At 42.0% G+C, this 21,722-nt stretch overlaps 1 protein-coding gene and 1 pseudogene across 6 annotated transcripts in view; one reads left to right on the top strand and one right to left on the bottom strand.

Moving 5' to 3' along the window:
- WDR33 (WD repeat domain 33) overlaps nt 1-19,673 on the bottom strand; it is a 122,314-nt gene extending 102,641 nt beyond the window's left edge. For all 6 annotated transcript variants that reach the window (XM_059394533.1, XM_059394534.1, XM_059394535.1 and 3 more), the window contains exon 1: nt 19,500-19,673. The gene's annotated coding sequence lies outside the window, so the exon portion shown is untranslated. The remainder of the gene's footprint in view (nt 1-19,499) is intronic.
- Nucleotides 2,404-3,315, top strand: LOC132013083 (heterogeneous nuclear ribonucleoprotein D-like; annotated as a pseudogene).
- Nucleotides 19,674-21,722: the final 2,049 nt, after the last annotated feature.

Raw genomic sequence — 21,722 nt, 5'->3', positions numbered from 1 at the left:
AAAAAAAAATAAAATAAAATGGTTCACGGACAGGGTAGGTGTTAAGAGGGAGCAGCAGAGGAAGAAGCTGAAAACCTCTAAGTTCATATATTGGAGCTTGAGTCTGAAATTCATGCTACACCAATCTAGACATGCTAAAAACATACTAATTCTATCAAATAGTACAAGGAGCCTTACCTGGGGTCTATGGATATGTAAATAGGCAAAAGGATTTCAAAGACACCCCCTACCTCAAGCTGCAAAAATTCAAATACAAATATTTACATTTTTCCTGGGGAAAAAAATACCCCATGGGATCCAGAAAGTACAACACTAGTGTTGGAAACAATGATGACTCACACCAGAAATATAAGTAAAAAAGTGTGAATTTTAGAAATGTGAACACCAGGAAGAGGCCTGAAAACAATTCAGTCAACTATAATAATCCAGGAAGAAGATGAGCATATTTTTTTACTAAAATCTTTCACTAAATTTTTTACATTCTTTATAAAATTTTATTAAAATCTAAAGTTCTGGGGGCGCCTGGATGGCTCAGTCATTAAGTGTCTGCCTTCAGCTCAGGTTGTGATCCCAGAGTTCTGGAATGGAGCCCTGAACTGGGCTCCCTGCTCCGCAGCGAGTCTGCTTCTTCCTCTCCCTCTCCTACTGCTTGTGTTCCCTCTCTCGCTGTCTCTCTGTCAAATAAATAAAATAAAATCTTTAAAAAAGGGTCACCTAGATGGCTCAGCCGGTTAAGCATCTGCTTTTGGCTCAGGTCATGATCTTGGGATCCTGGGATCAAGCCCTGCCTTGGGCTCCCTGCTGAGCAGGGAGCCTGCTTCTCCCTCTGCTGCTCCCCTTGCTTGTTCTCTCTCTCTCTCTCTGTCAATAAACAAAAAATCTTTTTTAAAAAATCTTAAAAAGAATAAAATAAAATAAAATCTGAAGTTTTTGCCTATAAAAATAAGATTCTAATGAACTGCCTTTAAGGGTCTAACTTACATAGTGTATTCAATGAGCTGCATAACATTCTACTATGCAAAAATGTATCCTATAAAAATTATCACAAAGGGATAAATTCCCCTCATTACTCCTGCTAAAGAATGACTCCTCTGAGTGCCTGGGTGGCTCAGTCAGTTGAGCATCTGACTCTTGGTTTCAGCTCAGGTCATGGTCTCAGGGCCCTAGGATCGAGCCCCACACCAGGCTGCACACTGAGCATGGAATCTGCTTGTCCCTCTCTCCCTCTGCTCCCCACTCCCATGCACTCTTGCTCACTCTCTAAAATAAAGACTCCTCATCACTTTCTGAGAAGCAACATCACACAAAAAATCAAAATCCAGGGGAACCTGGCTGGCTCAGTCAGTGGAGAAGCGACTCTTGATCTCAAGGTTGTTAGCTAAAGCCCAAAGCTGGGTATAGAGATTATGTAAAATAAAATCTTAAAAAAAAAAAAAAAAGCAGGGATGCCTGAGTGGTTCACCAGTTCCATGTCTGACTTCGACTCATGATCTCAGGGTCCTGGGATCGACACCCTCATTGGGCTCCTCACTCTGTGAAGTAGTCAGCTTGTCCCTCTCCCTCTGCCTCACCCCGCTTGTGTACTCAATCTCTCTAAAAACTAAAAACTTAAAAAAAGCAAAAACCAGGGCGCCTGGGTGGCTCAGTGAGTTAAGCCACTGCCTTCGGCTCAGGTCATGATCTCAGGGTCCTGGGATCAAGTCCCGCATCGGGCTCTCTGCTTAGCAGGGAGCCTGCTTCCCTTCCTCTCTCTCTGTCTGCCTCTTGCCTACTTGTGATCTCTCTCTCTCTCTCTCTCTCTCTGTCAAATAAATAAATAAATAAAATCTTAAAAAAAAAAAAAGCAAAAACCATAATATGAGTGTTAATGTGAGTAAAACCACCATATTCATACACTAATAGTGCACATACTTTGACCAAGCAATTCCACTTGCCTAAATTTATCCCTACATGTATGCGATCATATGTGCATAAGGTTATTCAATGAAGCACCTTTTGCAATAACCAGAGTGGAAACCACACTTGTCTGTTAAGGAGAGGACTAATTAAAGTAAACCATAAAATATACATACAATGCATATTATGCAACTATCATAAAGAAGTTAGTTCTATTTAGGATCTTCAAATATATCATCAAGTCAGAAAAAGCAAAGTATATGTGGCACCTGGGTGGGTCAGTTATTAAGTGTCTGCCTTCGGCTCAGGTTACGATTCTGGGGTCCTGGAATCGACCCCATATCAGTCTTCCTGCTTGGTAGGGATCCTGCTTCTCCCTCTCCCACTCCCCCTGCTTGTGTTCCCTGTTTTGCTGTATCTCTGTCAAATAAATAAATAAAATCTTTTTTAAAAATTATAAATCAGGTGACCCGGACTGCGCGCCAGCACCCCCCGGCCAACAACTCTGCCACCATAGAGGACATGAACCAGTACAGCAACAGAAAAAAATTTGCAGAGGGATCCAAGATCAACTCGAGCAAGAATCAGTAGGATGACGGTAAAATGTTTATTGGAGGCTTGAGCTGGAATACAAGCAAGAAAGATGACTGAGTATTTGTCTGGATTTGGGGAACTTGTGGACTGTACAATTAAAACAGATCCGGTGACTGGAAGATCAAGAGGATTCGGAATTGTGCTTTTCAAAGATGCTGCTGCTGTTGGTAAGGTTTTGGAACTGAAAGAACACAAACTGGATGGCAAATTGATAGAACCCCAAAAGGGCCAAAGCTTTAAAAGGGAAAGAACGGCCCAAAAAGGTTTTTGTGGGTGGACTGAGCCCAGATACTTCTGAAGAACGAATTAAAGAATATTTTGGAGACTTTGGAGAGATTGAATATATTGAACTTCCCATGGATACAAAAACAAATGAAAGAAGAGGATTTTGTTTTATCACATATATAGACAAAGAGCCTTTTGTTAGAAAGCAGATATCATCAAATTGGTTCTGGGAAGTAGGAAATCAAAGTTGCACAACCCAAAGAGGTATATAGACAGCAAGAGCAGCAACAAAGAGGAAGAGGTGCTGCAGCTGGTGGACAAGGTCGGGGCCAAAACTGGAACCAAAGATTTAATAGCTATTATGACCAAGGATATGGAAATTACAATAGTGCCTATGGCAGTGATCAAAACTCTAGTGGCTACAATGGCTATGACTTTACTGGGTACAACTATGGGAACTATGGATATGGACAGGGATATGCAGACTACAGTGGCCAACAGAGCACTTACGTCAAGGTATCTCGAGGGGGTGGCAATCACCAAAACAATTACCAGCCATACTAAAGAAGAACGTTGGAGAAAACAGGAGGAAATTGCTAAAAAGTTAACCCATCTTGCAGGAAGACATTGAAGATTGGTTTTCTGTTGATCTAAGATGATTATTTTGTAAAAGACTTTCTAGCATAAAAGATACAACTGCGTCCAACTGTATTTAGCCACCAATTAGTTTTCTTTGTTCTTACTTTGTCTTTTGCTATCTATGTTATGACTCGATGTGGATTTGTGTTTATACAAATTTTATTTGTATGATTTCATGTTAAACCTCAAATGCTTTCTTATGTAAAAAAAATTATAAAACAATGTATAGATTATTAGTGTGCATGTAAAAAGCAACAAAAAAGGGAACATCTACAGTATATAAATTTGCTACATATACCTTAAAATTACTTTGGAAGATTTTGTAACAAACTATTAACAGGGATAGCTACTAGATAGATAAAAGGAGAAGACAAATGCAGGAAGAAGACAGATTCACTGTACATCCTCTTGTACCTTTTACCTTTTTTAACACATGCATACTGTACACGAATGAGTGAATGCATAAAAACAAAATAACTTATAAAAAATAACACTACTAACTACAGTGCTAGAAACATGGTCAGACACAAAACTGGAAATATCTACTCTGGGCACAAAATAGATGTAAAAAAAAGAATAACTGGAAATGAGCACTATGGGCAGTAAACGTGGGTGAAAAATACTCTTTATTAATATCAACTACAATTTGAGTACAGGAAACATGAAGGAGGCATTCATTTGGGATATTCACATTTGGGATATGTGGGTGGGCTGGTTGGTGTGTGTGTTTATAAAATCTACCAAGAAATATTCTGCCAAATGCAGATTTAAAAGTTGAAAATCACTGCATTACTCAAACAAAAGTACACCAAGTCCTTACCAGTAACCAATTCTAAACACAGCTGTATGTAACAACTTAAGCACCACAAAACAATGTAATTTCTTAATTCCTGATGGGAAGATTTTCCTACTTAAGGCTCTTCTAGGTATGTAACTGTTTTAACTTTAGCTCTCTCCCAAAGACAATGAACCAAAAAGCCCTTCGGAGTTATACGATGAAATGCTCTGGGTTTTCCTGTAAAAGTGGAAAAAAACACTAAACTAGTATTCAGATGACCTGGAATCTGCCACTATGTGACTACAAATAAATTTAATCTCTTCAATCCTGTTTATCTTCCAATTAAAAGGTCTAGATTAATGACCCCCAGAAATAAAACAATTCTGTAACTTCAAGATTACATACAGAGCAGGTAAGAATTTTCCAAAGTTTCTTGCAGCTCGTTTTTAACCTAGTTTAACAACTAAACTGAAGGTTAAGAACAAATACCTAAATTGCAGACAAAAGTGCTTAACAAAAAAATCATTCCCAAAGCAACAATCCTAAAGAGATGGTCCTGAATATTTTAAGTTTCTCAACAGCAAGATGAAATGACAAGCTGAAGGCTTTGAGTACCTCCTGATTTGTGAATAGGAGTTCTTAGTTTCTAGTTCTATAACCCATATTGGCCTAACAAACTCCTCAGTATTTGGCATACACAATGTCTTTAATTACCCCATGATGCATACTATCTTAATTTGGTATTTCCCTCCAAAACAGTCTGGAGCTCAAATATACAGTGATTATTAAGGATACAATAAACTAAGACTTAATCAAATATTTAAAAAGCTAAAAAAAACTACACCAGGGCACCTGGGTGGCTCAGTGGGTTAAGCCTCTGCCTTCGGCTTAGGTCATGATCCTGGGGTCCTGGGATCGAGCCCCACATTGGGCTCTCTGCTCAGCAGAGAGCCTGCCTCCCCTGCCCCCAAAACCGCCTGCCTCTCTGCCTATTTGTGATTTGTCTGTCAAATAAATAAATAAAATCTTAGAAAAAAAAAAAAAGATTTATGTATTTAGAGAGAGAGAACAGGAGAGGAGAGGAAGCAGCAGGTTCCCCACTGAGCAGGCAGCCAGATGTGGCGCTCAATCCCAGGCACCTACGGCAGATGCTAAACCAACAAAGTCACCTAGGTGCCCCAAAGGCTTATAGATGTCTAACCACAAAGTAAAACTCTCTATAACTTTCTAACCAAAAAGCTGAAGTCATAATCAACTATGAACAACAATCCACATTCTTGGATGGGTAAATCAACTGTTTAACCAATTGCTAAATGCATTAAATACAGCAAATATATATATTCATGACTATAGGTTAGACAAAGCCTTCTTTATTTTTTTTTTTAAAGATTTTATTTATTTATTTGACAGAGAGAAATCACAAGTAGATGGAGAGGCAGGCAGAGAGAGAGAGAGGGAAGCAGGCTCCCCGCTGAGCAGAGAGCCCGATGCGGGACTCGACCCCAGGACCCTGAGATCATGACCCGAGCCGAAGGCAGCGGCTTAACCCACTGAGCCAACCAAGCGCCCCCAAAGCCTTCTTTAAATATGACACCAAAGGGTGCCTGCCTGGCTCAGCAGGCAGAGCATGCAACTCCTGATCTCCAAGTTGTGAGTTTGAGCCCCATGATGGGTGTAGATTACTTAAAAATAAAATCTTAAAAGAAAAAAAAGATATGACACCAAAAGCACAACCAACAAAAGAAAAAATAGACAAACTGAACATCACCAAAATTACTCTCGTGCTTCAATAACACCATCAAAGAAAGTAAAAAGACAATCTACAAAATGAGAGAAAATTTCTTCAAATCATAGACCTGGTAAGGGACCTGTAGCATTTAAAATATACCGATAACTCTTACAACCCAATAATAAAAAGACAAGCCAATTTTTTAAACAGGCAAAGTATCTGAAAAGATATCTCTTAGAGAGTGCACACACAACATATATATACATTTCTTATTATAAATCACATTATCATGAGGCAGGTTTGAGGAAGGGGGAAGCTCTGGATATGGGATGATTTCTCAGATGCATTGTTAGGTGGAAAAAGAATGGAGTCACACACACAAAAGGTAAACACCAAACTTGAAAACGTTTGTTTAGCAAAGGATACAATCAACAGAGTGAAAAGGCAACCTACGGGCGCCTGGGTGGCTCAGTGGGTTGAGCCGCTGCCTTCGGCTAGGGTCATGATCTCGGGGTCCTGGGATCGAGTCCCGCATCGGGCTCTCTGCTCAGCGGGGAGCCTGCTTCCCTCTCTCTCTCTGCCTGCCTCTCCATCTACTTGTGATTTCTCTCTGTCAAATAAATAAATAAAATCTTTAAAAAAAAAAAAAGAAAAAAGAAAAGGCAACCTACAAAATGGGGAAAAGTATTTGAAAGTCACATATCCAATAAAGGGTTAATTATCCAGAATGGACAAAAAACTCCTACAACTCAACAAAAAAAAATAAATAACCCAGTTAAAATTGGGGCAAAGGACTTGAATAGACATTTGTCTAAAGATGATATAAATGGCCAATGAACAAATGAAAAGATGCTCAATAACACTAATCATGAGATGAATGCAAATTAAAACCAAAATGAGGGAGCCACCCACCCTGAGGTGGCTCAGGTTACTTCCTTTTTTAAATATTTTATTTATTTACTCTAGAAGGAGGGAGAGGGAGAGAGAGAATGATAGCGCACCAGCACAAGCAGAGGGGAAGAGCAAAGGAAAAGGGAGAAGTGGAAAACCCACTGAGCAAGGAGCCCAACACAGAGCTCAATCCCAGGACCCCAGGATCATGACATGAGCTAAAGGCAGACACTTAACTGAATGAGCCACCCACGTGCCCCTAGGCTCAGGTTATTATCTCAGGGTCCTAGGACTGATCCCTATGTAGGGCTCCCTGCTCAGGGAGTCTGCTGCTTCTCCCTCTGCCCCTCCCTGCTGCTCATGCACTAAGCTCTCACTCTCAAATAAGATCTTTAAAAAAAAAAAAAAAAAAACCATAGAATGAGGTATCACCTCACACTATTAGAATGACTACTATCAAAAAAAAAAAGTAAGTAAGGGGCACCTGGGTGGCTCAGGTGGTTGAGCATTTGCCTTCAGCTCAAGTCATGATCTCAGGGTCCTGAGATCAAGTCCCACATAGCACTCTCTGCCCAGAAGGGACATTGCATTCCTCCCACCCCCTGCCTGCCTCTCTACCTACTTATGATCTCTTACTCTCTGTCAAATAAATAAATAAAATCTCTAAGAAAAAAAGGAAAAAAGAAATAAGTGTTAGTGAGAATGTGAAGAAACTGGAACCCTTTTACACTATTAGTAGGATGGTAAAATGGTATTATCACTATGGAAAATGGGATGGAGGCTCCTCAAAAAATTAAAAATATATAAATATGAATAAAATAATAATAAAATAATAATATAAAATATAATAATAATAATAATATGATCCAGAAATCCCACTTCTGAGTATATATCCAAAAGAACTGAACTCAGGATCTTGAACAGATTGGACACCCATTCTCATAGCAACACTATTCACTACAGCCAAAAGGTAGATGAGCAATGGATGAATGGATAAACATAATGTGGTATATACATACAATGGAATATTGTTCAGCTGTTCAAGGAAGGAAATCCTGTCACATGCTACAACATGGATGAACCTTGCAGACATTATGGTAAGTGTAATATGCCAGCCACAAAAAGAAATAATGCATGATTTCAATCATTATGAGGTATCTAAACTAAACAAACTCACAGAAACATAAAGTAAAGTGACTGCCAGGAGCAGGAAGAGGGATAAACGGAAAGTTGTTCCACAAGTAAGAGTTTCAATTTTGCAAGATGAAAAAATTCTCGGGGCGCCTGGGTGGCTCAGTGGCTTAGGCCGCTGCCTTCGGCTTGGGTCGTGATCTCAGGGATCTGGGATCGAGCCCGGAATCGGGCTCTCTGCTCCGCAGGGAGCCTGCTTCCCTCCCTCTCTCTCTCTGCCTGCCTCTCTGCCTACTTGTGATCTCTCTCTGTCAAATAAATAAATAAAATCTTTAAAAAAAAAATGGTTAAGATGATAAATTTTTTTACAATTTAAAAAAAGATCACAAGTTTTTACAAAAGAATAATAATACATACATTCATGCATACATTGGGTGAGAATAGGAATGGAAGGCCTAGAGACTTAAGTATTCTTCCAATGTGGTTTTATCTTTTAAACCATGTAAATATTTGATATATAAAAAATTAAATCAGGGCGCTTGGGTGGCTCAGTTGTTAAGCATCTGCCTTCAGCTCAGGTCATGATCCCAGAGTCCTGGGATCAAGATCCACATCAGGTTCCCTGCTCAGCAGGAAGCCTGCTTCTCCCTCTCTCACTAGGTCCCTCTCTGTCAAATAAATAAATAAAATCTTCAAAAAATAAAAAAAATTAAATCAAGTCTGGGTGGCTCAGTCAGTTAAGAGTCTGCCTTCGGCTCAGGTCATGATCCCGTAGTCCTGGGATTGAACCCCACATCCCCAGGACACCACAACCTGTTCCCAGTCCCCACATCCCCATCTCAGGCTTCATGCTCAGCAGGGAGTCTGCTTCTCCCTCTCCCTCTTCCCCTCCTCCTGCTCTTTCTGTCACTTATGCCCTTAAATAAGTAAAAACTTAAAATATATATATATATATACAAAAAAATTAAAAATTAAATCTATTGATTTAATAAGTCAATAAAAAATAAAGGACGGGGCGCCTGGGTGGCTCCGTAGTTAAGTGTCTGCCTTTGGCTCAGGTCATGATCCCAGAGTCCTGGGATAGAGCCCGCATTGGGCTCCCTGCTTGGTGGGAAGCCTGCTTCTCCCTCTCTTACTCCCCCATTCCCCGTGCTTGTGTTCCTTCTCTAGCTATCAAGTAAATAGACAAAATCTTTAGAAAATAAAAAATAAAAAATTCCCTTTAAAAAAAAAAAAAGAATAAAGGCATACCCCAATAATGAATGCAAACAAAGTCAAACTAATCAAAACTAATAAAACCAGGGGAGCCTGGGTGGCTTAATGAGTTAAGTATCTGTCTTCGGTTTAAGTCACGATCTCAAGATCCTGGGACTGAGCCCTGCATGGGGCTCTGCACTTAGCAGAGAGACTACTTGTCCCTGTCCCCCTGCCCCTACCCTCCTTTCCTCTGCTTATGTGCATCCTCTCCCTCAGATAAATAAAATCATTTAAAAAAAAAAAATCAAACTGACCAAGTAGAAAAAAAGTGTTATGAGGCACCCGGGTGGCTCAGTCAGTTAAGCATCTGCCTTCCACTCAGGTCATAAGCCCTGCATCGGCTCAGAAGAGAGTCTTCTTCTGTCTCTCCCTCTACCCCTCCCCCTAATCACTCTCTCAAATAAATAAATAAATAAATAAACTTTTTTTTTTTTTTAAGTGTTACTTTAAGTAACTCTGAACACAGTTCTCTACCTGTTCATCTTTAGTAGGATACATTCTAAGGAAAATGAGGACTGAAATCACCTATACTCAGTAGGGTTGCTAGTAATAATACTGGCACTGTAAATTTGACTCTACTTTCTTTGTTGGAAATCCAATAATAATGTTAACTGTGATTTTGAATTTCAAATAATATGAAAAAACACATGCCAGTATGAGGTGGGTAGGAGAGGGCACCTGGGTGGCTCAGTCAGTTAGGCCTCCAGATCTTGATTTCAGCTCAGATCATGATCTGAGGGTAAGGAGACCGAGGCCCATACTGCACTCCACACCCAGCTTAAGATTCTTTCAGGGTGGCTGGGTGCCTCAGTCACTTAAGAGTCTGCGTTCAGGGAATGCCTGGGTGGCTCAGTTGGTTAAGTGTCTGCCTTTGGCCCGGGTCATGATCCCAGGGTTGTGGGATCAAGTCTCGCCTCAGGCTCCCTGCTTGGTGGGAAGCCTACTTCTCCCTCTGCCTGCTTGTGCGCACGCTCTCTCTCTCTCTCTCTCTCTCTCTCTGATAAAGGAATAAATTTAAAAAAAAGAGTGTGCCTTCAGCTCAAGTTGTGATCTCAGGGTCCTGGGATCAAGCCTGGCTTCAGGCTCTCTGTGCAACAGGGAGTCTGCTTCTCCCTTTCCCTCATTGCATGCATGGCTCTCTCGCTCTCTAATTAAAAAAATCTTTAAAAAAAAAAAAAAATTCCCTCTCTCGCCCTCTGCTCCTTGCCCCTGTTCACACACACAGCTCACTCACTCTCTCTTCCGTCTCTTACCTCTCTTAAAAATAAATAAATAAAAATATAATACCAATGTAGGGGAGGGGCACTTGACTAGCTCAGTCAGTGGTGCATGTAATTCTTGATCTCTGGGTTGTAAGCTTGAGCCCCAAGTTAGATGTATAAATTACTTAAAACTAAAATCTTAAAAAATAATTAAAAAAAAAAAGAGGGGCACCTGTGGGTACAACTGCTTAAGCGTCCAACTCCTGGTTTTGGCTCACTGAGATCTCAAAGTCATGGGATCCAGCCCCACAGTGGACTTCATGCAAAGTGCAGAGTCTGCTTAAGTTTCTCTCCCTCTGCTCCTCCCCACCTGGCACACACTCTTTCTCTCTCATTAAATAAATAAATAAATAAATAAATAAATAAATAAATAGATCTCCTCTAAAAAATAAGTTAAATTAAAATAAAACACCAAGGGCTGCCTGGGGGGCTCAGTGGGTTAAGCCTCTGCCTTCGGCTCAGGTCATGATCTCAGGGTCCTGGGATCGAGTCCCGCATAGGGTTCTCTGCTGGGCAGGGAGCCTGCTTCCTCCTCCCTTGTTCTCTCTCTCTCTTTCTGCCTGCCTCTCTGCCTACTTGTGACCTCTGTCAAATAAATAAATAGATAGGTAGATAGATAAATAAATAAATAGAAAGCCTAGTTTTAAAATAAAATAAAACGCAATAGGGGCGCATGGGTGCCTCAGGGGGTTAAGCCTCTGCCCTCGGCTCAAGTCATGATCTCAGGGTCCTGGGATCGAGCCCCACATCAGGCTCTCTGCTCAGCAGGGAACCTGCTTCCTCCTCTCTCTCCGCCTGCTTGTCTGCCTACCTGGGATCTCTGTCTGTCAAATAAATTAAAAAAGAAATAAAATCTTTGAAAAAAAATAAATAAAATAAAACACCAATATAAACTGATGATTTTTTTTTAAAGATTTTATTTATTTATTTGACAGAGAGAAATCACAAGTAGATGGAGAGGCAGGCAGAGAGAGAGAGAGAGAGAAGCAGGCTCTCTGCTGAGCAGAGAGCCCGATGCGGGACTCGATCCTAGGACCCTAAGATCATGACCTGAGCCGAAGGCAGCGGCTTAACCCACTAAGCCACCCAGGCGCCCCAAAACTGATGATTTTTGAAAACACATTTCCTAGCTTTGTCTACTGAAGATTCTAACTGAGTAACTTACTAGAAAAAGTAAAATCTGTTGAGTATGTAATAATATCCTCCAAAATAAGAGCAAACAAAACTAGTGGCCTTTACTCTTAAAAATATCAGTTATGGGGATGCCTGGGTGGCTCATTGGTTAAGCCTCTGCCTTCAGCTCAGGTCATGGTCCTGGGATCCTGACATCAAGTTCTGCATCCTTTCTCAGCAGGGAGCCTGCTTCTCCCTCTGCCTGCTCCTCATGCTTGTGTTCTCTCCTGCTCTCTCTTTGACAAATAAATAACATCTTTTTTTTTTTTTTTAAAGTCAGTCATGAAACAAAAAAAAGCCAAATAACTGATCCTGATTAACGACTAAAGAGATACGAGGGATCCCTTGGTAGCTTGTAAGTTAACCCTCTGGTTTTGGCTCAGGTCATGATTCCAGCATTCTGGGATCAAGCCCCGTATTGGGCTCTCTGCTCAGTGAAGAGACTGCTTCTTCTTCTCCCTCTGCCTGCCGCTACCCCTGCATGTGCTCTCTTCTCAAATAAATTAATAAAATATATATTTTTTTAAATCTAGAAGGGCATCTGGGTGGCTCAGTCACTTAAACATCAGCCTTTGGCTCAGGTCATGATCCCATGGTCCTGGGATAGAGCCCTGCTTGGTAGGAAGCCTGCGTCTCCCTCTCCCACTCCTCCCACTTGTGTTTCCTCTCTCACTGTCTCTCTCTCTGTCATGATCCCAGGGTTTTGGGATGGAGTCCCAAACTGGGCTCCCTGCTCATCGGGGAGTCTGCTACTCCCTCTGCCCCTCTGCCACACTTGTGCTCTCTCTCTCTCCCAAAAATAAATAAATAAAATCTTTAAATTATTAAAAAGAAAAAACCTAAAAGTTTAAAACATGAAAAGGGGGAAGCTTTTTTTTTTTTTTAAAGATTTTATTTATTTATTTGAGAGAGATCACAAGTAGGCAGAGAGGCAGGCAGAGAGAGAGAGGAGGAAGCAGGCTCCCTGCTGAGCAGAGAGCCCCATGCGGGGCTAGATCCCAGGACCTTGAGATCATGACCTGAGCCGAAGGCGGGGTTTTACCCCACTGAGCCACCCGGGCGCCTTTTTTTTTTTTTTTTTTTTTTAAGATTTTATTTATTTGTCAGAGAGACAGAGAAAGTACAGGCAGGTGGAGTGGCAGGCAGAGGGAGAAGCAGGCTCCCGGAGGAGCAAGGAGCCCGATGTGGGACCCAATCCCAGGACGCTGGAACCATAAGCTGAGCCAAGGGCAGCCGCTTAATCGACTGAGCCACCCAGGCATCCTGGGGGAAGCTCTTTTTTACAGAAAACAGCTATTAAGTGTAAACAACAGAGTTAGAAAACCCCAATGAAATAAATGACTAGACCAAAAATAATCAATAGTCAAAGGGGAAAGTGTACTTTTCCAATGAAGAAATCTGATGGACACCACACGAAACAAGGAAATTTAACATGGTAAACAATAGGGCAAACTAACACCTTACTTATGGATCCTCAATAGGAGAAGAACCAGACATTCTGTTGTTCCTGATGTAAGGCAACATAAATTACATACCATCACCTATGAAGTATCTGTGCCAAACATATCTGACCCAAATTTAATAAAGCCTCTCTAGACTTAACTTCCACCTTACAGGAATTAAAGAAACAAATTAAATGACATTTTAAGCATTCAATCAGAAAATTCTAAATGTGGAACATTCTTTAAAAAGTCAGTGCCAAGGTGACTGGGTGGCTCAGAGGGTTGAGCCTCTGCCTTCCGCTCAGGTCGTAATCTCAGGGTTCAGGGTCGAGCCCCACATCGGACTTTCTGCTCAAGCGAGAGCCTGTTTCCCCCTCTCTCTGCCTGCCTCTCTGCCTACTTGTGACCTCTCTGTCAAATAAATAGATAAAGTCTTAAAAAATAATAAAATAAAGTAAATAAAATAAAAAGTCAATGCCAGGGGCCCCTGAGTGGCTCAGTCAGTTAAGCGGCTGCCTTCAGCTCAGCTCATGATCCCATGGTCCTGGGACTGAGCCCCGCATAGGCTTCCTGCTCACAGAGGAGCCTGCTTCTCCCTCTCCGTCTGCCTCTCTGCTCAGCTCATGCTCACTCACTCTCTCTCTAACAATTAAATGAAATCTCTTAAAAAAAAAAAAAAAAAAAAAAAAGACAGAAAATAAATAAATAATTAAAAATTAAAAATTAAGAAGTCAGTGCCAGATACTTAATGCTAATTGCCTTAGTCATAATAATGGTACTGTGTTTTTAATATTACCTTAGGTAGAGTCTGGTTTGAAATAAAAATGTATCAAGTGTAGAAGAATGGCATTATTTTAAAGAGATGCATCCTGAGGTATTTAGGGGACAAACAGCATGATACATGCAATTTTTTTAAAGATTTTTTTTTTTAACTTATTTATTTGACAGACAGAGATTACAAGTAGGCAGAGAAGCAGGTTCCCCGCTGAGCAGAGAGCCCGATGCAGGGATCAATCTCAGCACCCTGGGATCGTGACCTGAGCTGAAAGCAGAGGCTTTAATCCACTGAGCCACACAGGTGCCCCTGCAATTTTTTTTTTTCTAAAGCTTCTATTTAATTTACTTGACAGAGAGAGAGAGGGAGATCACAAGTAGGCAGAGAGGTAGGCAGAGAGAGAGGGGGAAGCAGACTGCTGAGCAGAGAGCCAGATGCAGGGCTCGATCCCAGGACCCTAAGATCATGACCTGAGCCAAAGGCAGTGCCTTAAGCCACTGAGCCACCCAGGCGCCCCTGATATATGCAATTTAATTTCAATTGACTGTTGAGAGGGGAGCGAAAGAGGGCTAAAGCAGAATAGTTAAATGTTAATAACAGGTAAATCGAAATGGAAGGTATTAGGTGTTCATTCTCTCAACTTTTCTGGATGTTTACAATTTTTCATAACATACAAAGATAGGGGAAAAGTTATCAGACGATTCCACATACAAAAAAGGGGAAACTGCTCCTTAAAAGTATCTTACCAAATGGACAGTGAATAGAGCAGGTGCCCTTAACAAACTCAGCCAGCACTTACCATCCAAGGACCTACTCAAAATGGGTAAGACATAGTGCCAAGTACTACAGGACACAAAGTAACAGAAGGCAGTCACACAGACTCTAGGTTAACTGGAGAGAGGAGTTACAAAGTCACTGAAGACCTCATTAATAGGATAACATTTACCTGGATTTTGAGGAATGGATAGGATAGGTCTGAGAGTGGGGAGGCAAGCAAAGAGGTCTTAAGCAAAGGCTAAGGAGCAGAAATAAACAAGATCTGTGTAAAAACGAATCCCAATAGTCATGAGGAAAATTTTCACAGAAAACTCACTCTATCTATGCCTAGGCTTTATAAATACAAAAATATAAGGCAATAAAGCATCTGCCTTCAAAATAAATAAATAAAGCATCTGCCTTCAAAGAGTTCACAAAGGAGTGGAGAAGATACACAACCAAAATTCATCAAGTAGATATGCACAAAATGCTTTAATAACAGAAAGGGGCGCCTGGGTGGCTCAGTGGGTTAAGCCGCTGCCTTCGGCTCAGTTCATGATCTCAGGGTCCTGGGATCGAGTCCCGCATCGGGCTCTCTGCTCGGCAGGGAGCCTGCTTCCTCCTCTCTCTCTCTCTCTCTGCCTGCCTCTCTGCCTACTTGTGATCTCTCTCTGTCAAATAAATAAATAAAATCTTTAAAAAAAAAAAATAACAGAGAAAGGACAGTTTAGCAGAGGAATGAGACTGTAAGTCTTTAACAAAGATATGAGTTAAACTTTAAAAACTGCAAAGGAGGGGAGGCAAAATAGGTAAAGGGGGTCAAAGGTAGAAACTTCCAGTTATAAAAAAAATCAGTCATGGGGATGTGACTATAGTTAATAATACTATATGAAAGATGCTGAGTAGATTTGAAGTTACCACAAGAAAAAAAATTGGTGGGGCCCCTGAGTAGCTCAGTGGGTTAAGCCTCTGCCTTCAGCTCAGGTCATGATCCCAGAGTCCTGGGATCCAGCCCCGCATGCGGCTCTCTGCTAAGCAGGGAGCCTGCTTCCTCCTCTCTCTGCCTGCGTCTCTGCCTACTTGTGATCTGTCAAATAAATAAATAAAATCTTAAAAAAAAAAAAAGATATAAACTACACTAATTGATCATTTTACAATATATACAAATTGTGTATATTTTACAATATATATAAATATTACAATATATACAAATACCTTGAACTAATATCATATTACATTTCGATTATGCCTCAAAAAAAAACCTGAAAAATGAATTAGCCAATTAAATTCAAGTCACAGAAAAAAAAATTTAATAATTTTTAAAATTTTTAAAATTTTATAAATGCTTACTACGTTATCACTTTCTTTCACCTATGGAAAAACTATTACAATAATTACCATTTTTACATACAAGGAAACTGAAGTTCAGAGTTTAATTAACTGACCCAATATAAAAAAGCTGGCTAGGGGAGACTGGGTGGCTCAGGTCATAATCCTAGGGCTCTGGGGTCAAGCTCCTTGCAGGGCTCTCTGCTCAGTGGGGAGCCTGCTTCTCCCTCTCCCTCTGCTGCTCTCCCTGCTTGTGTTCACACAAGCTCTCTCCCTCTGTCAAATAAATAAATTAAATTAAAAAAAAAAAAAAAAAAAGGCTGGCTAGTGGTGAACCTGGCACTCAAACCTAAGCCTGTCTACTGCTATCTATGCCTGAAAGCTATGCCCTTTCCAATACTAACCAGGCTCTGAGAATTTATAAGCACTTAAATTATGCATATAAGGTACAATACAAACATTATGAAGTCAGTCCTCCAACAGAAAATACTACATAAAATGTTCAAGGACCAGAAAGGAAGAGAGTAATGCAGGTAAGACTTTTTCAACATACTTAAGAGCTTCTGTGTCTAAGACCAATGTTAATGCAAGTCTTTTGCAACGGGGAAAGAAATGTTATCAACCAGAGTGTGTTCAAGGAGAATAGGTTTTAACTTACGTCACTGTCAAAGACAAAGATCAAATATCTTTCAGCATTAAAACTATGGTCTGGCAACTTACCTGTCACACAACACATTATAGCAACAGAGAAACTTTCACCATTCCACACACAGACACACACAAATCCAGATATTAACACCTCTCACAAGCAAAAGTTTCAACAAACAGGGGCGCCTGGGTGGCTCAGTGGGTTAGGCCGCTGCCTTCGGCTCAGGTCATGATCTCAGGGTCCTGGAATCAAGTCCCGCATTGAGCTCTCTGCTTGGCGGGGAGCCTGCTTCCCCCCCCCCCCGCTTGCCTCTCCATCTACTTGTGAACTCTGTCAAATGGATAAATAAAATCTTTAAAAAAGAAAAAGAAAAGAAATGTTTCAGGGCGCCTGGGTGGCTCAGTGCATTAAGCCTCTACCTTCAGCTCGGGTCATGGTCTCAGGGTCCTGGGATGGAGCCCCGAATTGGGCTCTCTGCTCGGCAGGGAGCTTGCTTCCTCCTCTCTCTGCCTGCTTCTCTGCCTACTTGTGATCTCTCTGTGTCAAATAAATAAATAAAATCTTTAAAAAAAAAAAGTTTCAACAAATAAAATCTTGGAATAATGTTTGACAGAGAACTAGGGAAAATCCAGAATTTTACAACAAATCTGAAATGCGTAAACAAGTGTTAAGTTTATGAATTTAAGTAAATTTACTTTGGTAATGGAGATTTCTAATCTGCAGACTACAAATACTACTTTATCTAAAAACTGTCGCAAAGGTCCTAATTTTTTGCTAAGCAATCTCAAAAGGACTCCGTATGTATATTTGTAAGTAAAAGACTTTCACTAGTATTTCTGTCAATATATAGATTGTAGTTTTAAAGCTTTACTATGGGGGTACCTGGGTGGCTCAGCAAGTTAAGCTTCTGCCTTCCACTCCCTGCTCAGTGGGGAATGAGCTTCTCCCTCTACCCCCAAACCCCACTTCATGCACTCTCTCTCTCAAATAAAGAAAATCTAGCCTCTGCCTTCAGCTCAGGTCATGATCCCAGGGCCCGGGGATCAAGCCCTGCATCGGGCTCTCTGCTCAGCGGGGAGCCTGCCTCTCTGCCTACTTGTGATCTGTCAAATAAATGAGTAAAATTTTTTAAAAAGTCAAGTAAATAAAATCTTTAGAAAGAAAGCAAGAAAGCAAGCATGCTTTATTATGACCTTACTTCCTTATTCAGAAATATGAAACAGTCTAAATGTGGGCAATAAATAACATGTTTTCCCAAAGTACTGTGAAAAATGTGGACATTACTTAGCAAAGAAAACTATGAATAAGCACCTTAAGTTGTTAGTAAAAGTGTAATTAAAGCCGTAGGTCAAGATACAACTGTGATGGCAAAATCTTGACCTTCTAATATTTTTCACCAACCAAAGAATGCAAGTTAAGTCATCAACATCATAGATAGGAATTTATTTGTAACTACCTCATTGTGATATAAGGCCAACTTCCTACCAATACTCTTACCACTAGTACAGAAAGATGAAATTTTTCTGTAAATTTCAATAAAATATGCTAAATATTTAACTTCAAACCTCTACACAAACTCAAACTGATACAGTATTTCATCTTTTAGGCAAACAGACCATTAAAAAGGGCGAAAGTATTTTATGGTGATTTAAGAATGATGTCAAATGCAATTAAGATTAGGAAAAGAGGGGCGCCTGGGTGGCTCAGTGGGTTGAGCCTCTGTCTTCAGCTCAGGTCATGATCTCAGGGTCCTGGGATCGAGCCCCGCATCGGGCTCTCTGCTCTCTCTCTGCCTGCCTCTCTGCCAGCTTGTGATCACTCTCTCCGTCAAATAAATAAATAAAATCTTTTAAAAAACAAACAAAACAAAACAAAACAAAAAGATTAGGAAAAGAAAAATGCCACCATGGGAACAATTAACATGCTTCCTTTTAACTAATAGTCTCTAAAAGTTTTGTTTGAATTAAACAGACCTGCCACCGCACCACGTTCACGGGCAAAATATACTGCGAGCACCGGATTTCCAGAGCGTACTTAAAAGTCAACTAAGCTCTCTCAAGAGGTATTCCCCGGGCTTTTTTGTTCACACTTGAACGTCTTCCTAAGTTCCTGAACAGTTAACGTAACGTCATATGCGCATAAATTACTTGAAAATACTGACAGGCTTTCTACAAGTAACTTTTATGATCTGATTTAAACTGATCCAATTACGGAATTCCCTATCGACCCACGTTCCTCTTTCCACGGAAGGGCCACTAACCACAAGGGTTACAACAACCTAGTATCAATATTTATTTTCTTTTCCAAAAAAATAAATAAATAAAGTTTTCTAAGATCCTAAAATATCTGGTTATCAGAAAGCAATTTAATACCGGAGATGTGGAGGGAGTTGTTGAAGGGACACGGACAGGTAGCATGATCTAAAGCAAACAAAACAGAAATGTAACTTTTCCAAAGAAGGAGGGTTTTTGCTTGACAAACTGTGGGGGACATCCCTGTTAAAAACACCAATTTCAAGCCACGATAATATCAAGGCTAAACCTGCCGCTGTTTCACAGGTTTCGCATTCACTTCCCGAGACCCCTTGAACCAACCAAAGCCACGTACCATTCAACTCTCGGCTCAACCCCTTCCACTCCCGCCCCAAATCTGTTTAACGCGTTTCCCTTCTCCAAACTTTACGTCTTATCCGTGGCCTACGCTACCTACGTCTACTTGTCGCCACCGGTTCCCAGTCAGGAGCCTTAGTCCTACCCTGCCCTCCTTCCCCGCTCTGCCTCAAGCCTCCAGCTCCCTCCCCTAAAGCTCGAACTAGCCTCAGTGGGCCCTCCCGACGACGATCCTCCCTGTTCTCCCAACCTGTCCCCAGGCGCCCCTCCAGGCCCCCAAAGCACGCAACGGCCGAGCTTGAAAATGGCGGAAAGTGCCGCCGCCTGCTGCAGGCGAAGGGTCCCGTGCCGCTGCTACACTCACCCTCCGGCGCTGAGCAGAGCTCCTAATGAATAGTGAGCGAACGGTTTGTCTTCACTGTCGAGAACGTCTCTCCCGCCTGGCCTTTTCCTTCCACCCGTCTCAATCCCTCTCTTCCAAAAGAGCAGCCGCCATCTTCCCCTACGAGCCACCGAGCGCACGCCCTGGCGTCATCACGCACCGTCGATCGTTATACGTCATACGCGCCTGGCGCTCAGCTCCGTCGGCCGAAATCTGCGCAGGGGCTTAGGTGAGGGGCGGGACTCGGCCAGATATCCTGCGCTGCGTGAGGGAGAGCTTCCTTTGTTCCGGCTGAGAGGAAATCGGCGCAGCAGGTTGGAGGCCAGGACGGTTTGTCGTGCTTTCTTCACTCTGTGAGCTAAACTTAATGCTCTCAGAAACACCCCGTTTTAAAGTTTGAATAAGAAATTTGCTCAGGTGGGGCGCTTGGGTGGCTCAGTGGGTTAAGCCTCTGCCTTTGGCTCAGGTCATGATCTCAGGGTCTTGGGATCAAGCCCCACATCGGGCTCTCTTAGTGAGGAGCCTGCTTCCCCTGCTCTCTCTGCCTGTCTACCTGTGATCTCTCTCTCTCTCTCTGTCAAAAAAAAAAAAAAAAAAAATCTTAAGAAAGAAAGAAAGAAATTTCCTGAGGGGGTGGTGCCTGGGTGGCTCGGCTGGTTGAGCGGCTGCCTTCGGCTCGGACCATGACCGGATCCGGGTTGTCCTGGGATGGACCCCGCCTGGGGCTCCCTGCTCAGCGGGAGCCGGCATTTCCCTTTCCCTCTGCCTGCCTCTCTGCCCGCTTGTGCTTCTGTCAAATAAGTAAGTAGATTATCTCTAAAAGAAAGAAATTTCTTCCGGGGTCGGGGTCGATGTGGCACTTAACAGTACGTGGCCAAGACATCTCCCCTCCACCCCCCAACAATGAAATTGTGGGCAAGGCACTTGGCTTTGCCGAGTCTATGAAATTGAGGCTTCTGCCAGACCGTATTTTGAGCTTTTATTTTGGGGTTGTTTTGTTTTGTTTTGTTTTCGTATTTTGAGCTTTTAAATGAAAGCACCCAGCTTAGTCAAGCACGAAGTTGCTTACATTTTTCTTTTAAGATTTTATTTATTTATTTGACAGATCACAAGTAGACCGAGAGGCGGGGCGGGGGGGGGGGGACAGGCTCCCTGCTGAGCAGAGAGCCGGGTGAGGGGCCAGATTCCAGGACCCTGGATCGTGACCTGAGCCAGAGCCTGAAGGCAGAGGCTTTAACCCACTGAGCCACCGAGGCACCACTTGCTTACATTACTTAATGCAAATCGCGCGGGTAGGTTATCTCCTTTCCTCTCAGTCAGACCAAGTTGTAAAAACTGTACCCAGTAGTACATCCACTTTGGAAAACTGTTGAACAGTGTCTGTCAGAGCTAAGTCTTACTCACCCTGCGACCTAGCAATTCCCTCCAAATGGAATGAGTGCATACATCTACGCACGGCTTGTACAAGAGTGTTCATGGGGTGCCTGGGTAGCTCAGTGGGTTAAAGCCTCTGCCTTTGGCTCAGGTCATGATCTCAGGGCCCTGGAATCAAGCCCCTCATTGGGCTCTCCACTTGGCAGGGAGCCTGCTTCCCTTCCTCTCTCTACTTGCCTCTCTGCCTACTTGTGATCTCTGTCAAATAAATTAATAAAATCCTTTTTTTTTTAAGGAGTGTTCATAGCAGTTTGGGTTTTTTTATTAAAGATTCTATTTGTTTATTTGACAGAGAAAGAGAGATCACAAGTAGGCAGAGAGGCAGGCAGAGAGAGGAGGATGCAGGCTCCCTGCTGAGCAGAGAGCCCGATGCAGGGCTCTATCCCAGGTCCCTGAGATCATGACCTGAGCCAAAGACAGAGGCTTTAACCCACTGAGCCATCCAGGCACCCCCATAGCAGCTTTGATTTGAGTAATCAATCACTGGTAACCCAAATCAGTAGTTGTGCCAGTAAATGAATTATATTGTGGCTCTACTGGGTGTGAACTACTACCCACCCTTGGGAAATAATTACTGAAAAACAACAATTTGGATGCATATCACAAACACTGTTGAGTTGGCTCAAAAGAGAACACTAAATGATCCCATTTATATGAAGTTTAGAAGACAACTTACAAGCAAGTGGTTTTCTAACCTCTGGGAAATAATACGGCATCCCAGGGACGCCTGGGTGGCTCAGTTGGTTAAGCGGCTGCCTTCGGCTCAGGTCA

Source organism: Mustela nigripes, chromosome 3, assembly GCF_022355385.1.
Source record: "Mustela nigripes isolate SB6536 chromosome 3, MUSNIG.SB6536, whole genome shotgun sequence".
In the NCBI taxonomy this organism is placed as follows: Eukaryota; Metazoa; Chordata; class Mammalia; order Carnivora; family Mustelidae; genus Mustela; species Mustela nigripes.
This window is presented reverse-complemented; position numbering and strand designations above follow the sequence as displayed.